General features: G+C 43.5%; 1 pseudogene; it reads right to left on the reverse strand.

Annotated features, from left to right (window-relative positions):
- Nucleotides 1–347: 347 nt before the first annotated feature.
- Nucleotides 348–4988, reverse strand: LOC132532846 (apomucin-like; annotated as a pseudogene).
- Nucleotides 4989–5394: the final 406 nt, after the last annotated feature.

Here is a 5394-nt window from a genome sequence, read left to right on the forward strand (position 1 = left end):
AAGGAGAGTGAGGAAAAGATAGATAGAGAGAGAGAGCAATAGAGAGATAGATAGATAGAGAGACCTGCTTCATCACTCACAATCTCTCCCCCTGCAGGTGGGGAACAGAGGCTCCAACCTCAGTCCTTGCAAACTGTAACATGTGTGCTCAACCAGGTGTACCCCACTTGGTCCCTGATCAATTCATATTACTATAAAAAAAGTGCTTGTGAATTTTGCTTGCAAATTGATATTTATTTGTCAGATCCAGCCAATAAGAGAACAAAATACATGACAGAGAGGATTCATTTTGAGTGACAGGTAGGCATTTGATTTTCCTCACTGGTGAGTGACTGCCCCTGTCCCTGTCATTCAGCTGTCAAATCCACGATGTCAGGCTGTGTCAGCTCTTTGTGGCAGCCTGGCTGGCAGCCCTGACAGTGGTCTATGCAGGAGCAGGACGTGAGGTGCCTGTATCGATAGGGGGCCAAGCTGCTGTCCGCACACTCCAGCCTTAGTTCTCAGTACTCGTAGTTCTCTGGCTGACAGCACAGGCAGGAGTTCTCTAACTGAAAGATCTCGTAGTTGTATCTAAAACAAAAGAAAGGGCAGGGATAAACACTTCTGAAGCATCTTCTGAAATGATACAGGGACATCCTCCTCAAATTCATCTGTTTATTAGATAGGGACACCCAGAAATTGAGAATGAGTGGAGAGACAGAGAGACACCTGCAGCCCTGCTTCACCACTCTTTCCCCCTGCATGTGGGAACTTGGGACTGGAACCCGGGTCCTGGTGCACTGTAATGTGTGCACTCAACCAGTTGCGCCCCTGCCTACCCCCTCCATGTAATGTTTGAAAGCTCAGTTCCCTTCACAGTAATGCACAGAACTCACCGGTAAGTCTGTTTGCATTTCCCCAAGCATCTAGCCATGGCCACCTTCTTCTTGTGGCCATTGTATTTCACTATCACATTCAGGAGTGAGGACCTGCAGCTGGGCTTACCTGCAACACAGAGGAGGCACAAGGCAGGGATGGGCTGCAGCCCTAACAGGCCATGGCTGTACCTGCTCAACCCTGAGAGCCATCACAGCCACTGCTGTGTTCTGGAGGAACAGTGTCCGCACTCAGTCACACGGCTTGACCAGCACCCTAAAAACTGCTCTCTTGCTCATGGTACAGGGAAGGGGAGAGAGGAAGGACCAAAGCAACAGGGGAGAAGAAGGAAGGAGGAAGAGGGGAGAGCAGATTGGAGGGAAAGTGTGTCCTTGACTTGCATGTTCTTTTCTTTTTTAAATCTTGTATTTATTTATTTATTTATTATTGGATACAGACAGAGCATGATTGGGAAGGGAGTGGGAGGTAGAGAGACAGACAGAAAGGCACCTGCAGCCCTGCTTCACCACTCATGAAGCTTTCCCTCTGCAGGTGGGGACCAGAACTTGAACCCATGTTCTAGTACACTGTAATGTATGCACTTAACCAGGTGCACCACCACCTGGACCCCCTGACTTCACTGTGTCATTGCGGGTTACCCTAGGATCTAGGAAGCCAAGTCTGAACATGACCTGCTGTTGTTAAGAAAACCAACTAAATTTCCTCCATAAAACTTAAAAAAAAACATTTCTTTACTGATTTACTAGGGACAGAGACAGAGGAATTGAGAGGCATGGGGAGATAGTAAGTGAAAGAGAGAGACATCTGCAGACCTGTTTCACCTCTAATGAAGCCCTTCCCTGCAGATGCAGACCAGGAGCTTGAACCAGGTCCTTGCATAGTGTGCATTCAATCAGATGTGCCACCATCCAACCCCGTCACAATAGTCTTTTTTTTAAAAAAATATATTTATTCATTTCCTTTTTGTTGCCCTTGTTGTTGTTGTTTTTAACTGTTGTTGCTGAAGTCTTTTATGAATCTATCCTCTCCATAAAAAATCCTGGATTTTGATATCAAGAATGATGCTATCAATGTGAGTGGGTAGCTATTACTTATTGTTTATAACTCAATTACTCATACTTTAGGCTGTCTATCATGTTAACATCACAGCAGACTTTCTAGTCTATGCTGTTTTTCTATGCAGTACTGGGGAAAAATTCAGGTCCTTGGCTATGTAGTACCCTGCTGTGTGATCAATGAGGTCCAGAATTCTCACTTTTTATTTATTTTATTGCTGGATAGAGACAGAGAGAAATTGACAGCAGCAGGGAGATCAAGAGGGAGAGAGATACCTGTAGACCTGCTTCACTACTCATGAAGCTTCCCCCCTGCAGCTGGGGAGCAGGGGCTTGAACCCAGATCCTTACACCTGGCCATGTGTGCAATCAATCAGGTGCACCAGTGCCTGGCCCCAATTTCTCACTATTTTCGTAGAGTAAGAAAAAGAAGGAAAGACAAAGAGAAAGATGGAAGGAGAAACCACTGCTCCACTCCACCACCCACTGAGCCCACCCTCCACCCCCAGAACTGGGACTGGCACCCAGTATAGTCTGGCAGGTGAGCTAACTCCTGGCCCCCGATATGCCATAAATAAATAAGTAAATAAATAAAAATAAAAAACTACTTGGTTTCATCAATCCTTAATATTTCCTCTGTATGTAAAGTCTAATTTTACTTACATATATAACAACATTTTTTGGAATCATACACTCTATATTCCTGTAAAAGTAAGAAGAAAAGAAAATTGAAAAAACTGAATCTTTCTATAAATAACTGAAAATCTCTAATTTATTGAAACAGTAATGGAAAGGGGTGGCTAGCAGATATGCTTGGCTGGTCTCATGATCCATACACACTGTGGGGGGAGTGAGGTGGCCTCGTGAAAGCTCATTTCATGCCAAGACTTATTGTTCAGTAGGAGGAGAAGAGGAATATAACATTTAAACCAACAATTTAAATGAAAGTTATCTTTTACTTATCATAACTAAAAATAAATACTTTAACCATGGCACTATTATTCAACATTGTATTGTATTCTTAAACGTATCAGCATCTCAATGTAAAAAATAAACAAATAGGGGCTAGGTGATGGCCCATCTGGTTGAGTGCACATTACAATGCACAAGGACCCAGGATCAAGTCCCCGGTCCCCACCTGCAGGGGCAAAGCTTTGATAGTGGTGAAGCAGTGTTGCAGGTGTCTCTCTGTCTCTGTCTTCCTCTCTATCACCTCTTCCCCACTCAATTTCTGGCTGTCTCTATCCAATAAAAAATAAAAATATATAATGAAAATTTAAAAAATAAATAAGCAAACAAACAAAAGTTGAGGGTGGGGGTAGACAGGATAATGCTTATGTTAAGAGATTTTCATACCTGATTTTTCCAAGTATCAGGTTCACTCCTTTGCAGCACCATCAGCCAGAGCTGAGTGGTGCTCCAGTAAAGAAATAAATAAAATAAATGTTGAGAACATAATTGGATTTCTGCAATAAGATTACGTTACTAGTTTCAGAAAGGAAAACAATTTAAATGTAAACCATCTTTAATAATTTAGATGTGAACATTCATGAACACAAAACCCTTGCCAAATTGGGGGGCCTGAGAATTAAAGACACAAAAATCTGAAGCATGCACATATGTGTGTTCCTTGAAAAGTTGTGGTTCTTTTTAACTTCACAGGGAGGTCCACAGATGGCTACAGGATAGCTATTGACACCTGGCTACAATTCCTCATGTCCCCATGGCAGGTGTCTGAGGAACAGGCGCACCCCAACGTATGTCCTTTTTCTAACAGAAAATGATTAGCTGAGGCCAGGTGGTGGTGTGCCTGGTAAATAAGCACACACTTTTCCATGTGCAAGGTCCCAGGTTCTAGCCTCCGGTCCCCACCAGCACTGGTGGTGGGGAGATGCTTCACAAGTGGTAAAGCAGGGCTGCAGGTATCTCTCTCCCTCTCTATCTCCTCCTTCCCTCTTGAATACTGGCGGTCTCTATCCAATAAATAAAGATAATAAAAAATTTTTCAAAAGAAAGAAAATGATTGGCCTTAGTCCAAGAGTCATTGAATAACAAAGTTATTTTCTGTTCTTAAAAATAACAACCTGCTTTCTATAACTTAGTTCCTATGAATAGCAGGAGATTAAGTTTTCACGAGTTTGCAAATATACCTCTGGTATGAAATTTTGGTGGTGGTGTGTATGCGGGGGTACCCAACATAGTGGTTCCACAAAGAGATTCTCATGCCTGGAGCTCCAGTGTCCCAGGTTCAATCCCCTGCACCACCAGAAGCCAGAGGTGAGCAGTGTTCAGGGGGAAACAACATGAAAATTATGCTTGGCGTTATAAGGAGATTGGAGGCCTCTCTATATATTCCCCTTCTTTCTCTCTTTTCCTCTCTTTCTTTCTTTCTTTCTTTCTTTCTTTCTTTCTTTCTCCTTTTCCTTCCTTCCTTCCTTATTTCCTTTCTTTTTCAGAGCACTGCTCAGCTCTGGATTTATGGTGGTGCAGTATACTGAACCTGGGACTTCAAAACCTCAGGCATGACAGTCTTCTTGCATAACCATTATGGTATCTACACGCACCTAAAGATGCATATATCTTCTTATAATATATTAATACTGCAGGACTACTCAACTGCAGCTTATGGGGCATGAACTTGGGACCCAGGAGCCTCAGGCAGGAAGGTCACCTGCATAACCATTATACTGTCAGACAGACACACAGCTCACCTCTTAGCACCAGGTCTGCTTGGGGCAGTCCTGGACCACAGCCAAAAGGCCTGTGTGTTGACAGGAGTAGGAGACACAGGGCTTGCTGGGGTCACTGAAGGAGGCTCCCACCTGCAGGAAGAGGAGAGGAGAACATCACCTGCAAAGTTGTCTCCTGGAACTTCACAATAAAACACAACATTCACCTTCACAATGTTACTCTACTATACCAGGGTTTCAAGGAAAGTTATTTTATGGTAAGCAGGCAGCCATCATTAAACATCATTTAAGCTGAGCTGCAGTAAACTGGTGCTCCTTTCCAGAGCATAGAGGTTAGAAATTCTAACATCACTGTTTTCATCGACATGTTTACATAAAACATGCACATGATGGTTGTTATGTTGGATCCCTCCATCCTTTCTGCAGCTACTCTGATCACAATTTATAGTGCCAGGAAACACTTTGAGAAGCTGGAGAGCACAGCTTCTGATGTGCTGAATATTGCCAGATCTTTTTCTGAAAATGAATTGCTTTTCCTTTTCATACACTTTTTTTTTTCCCTCCTCCAGGGTTATTGCTGGGCTCGGTGCCTGCACCATGAATCCACCGCTCCTGGAGGCCATTTTTCCCCCTTTTGTTGCCCTTGTTGTAGCTTCGTTGTGGTTATTATTATTATTGCCCTTGTTGACGCAATTCGTTGTTGGATAGGACAGAGAGAAATGGAGAGAGGAGGGGAAGCCAGAGAAGGGGAGAGAAAGATAGACACCTGCAGA

Source organism: Erinaceus europaeus, chromosome 2, assembly GCF_950295315.1.
Source record: "Erinaceus europaeus chromosome 2, mEriEur2.1, whole genome shotgun sequence".
Classification (NCBI taxonomy): Eukaryota; Metazoa; Chordata; class Mammalia; order Eulipotyphla; family Erinaceidae; genus Erinaceus; species Erinaceus europaeus.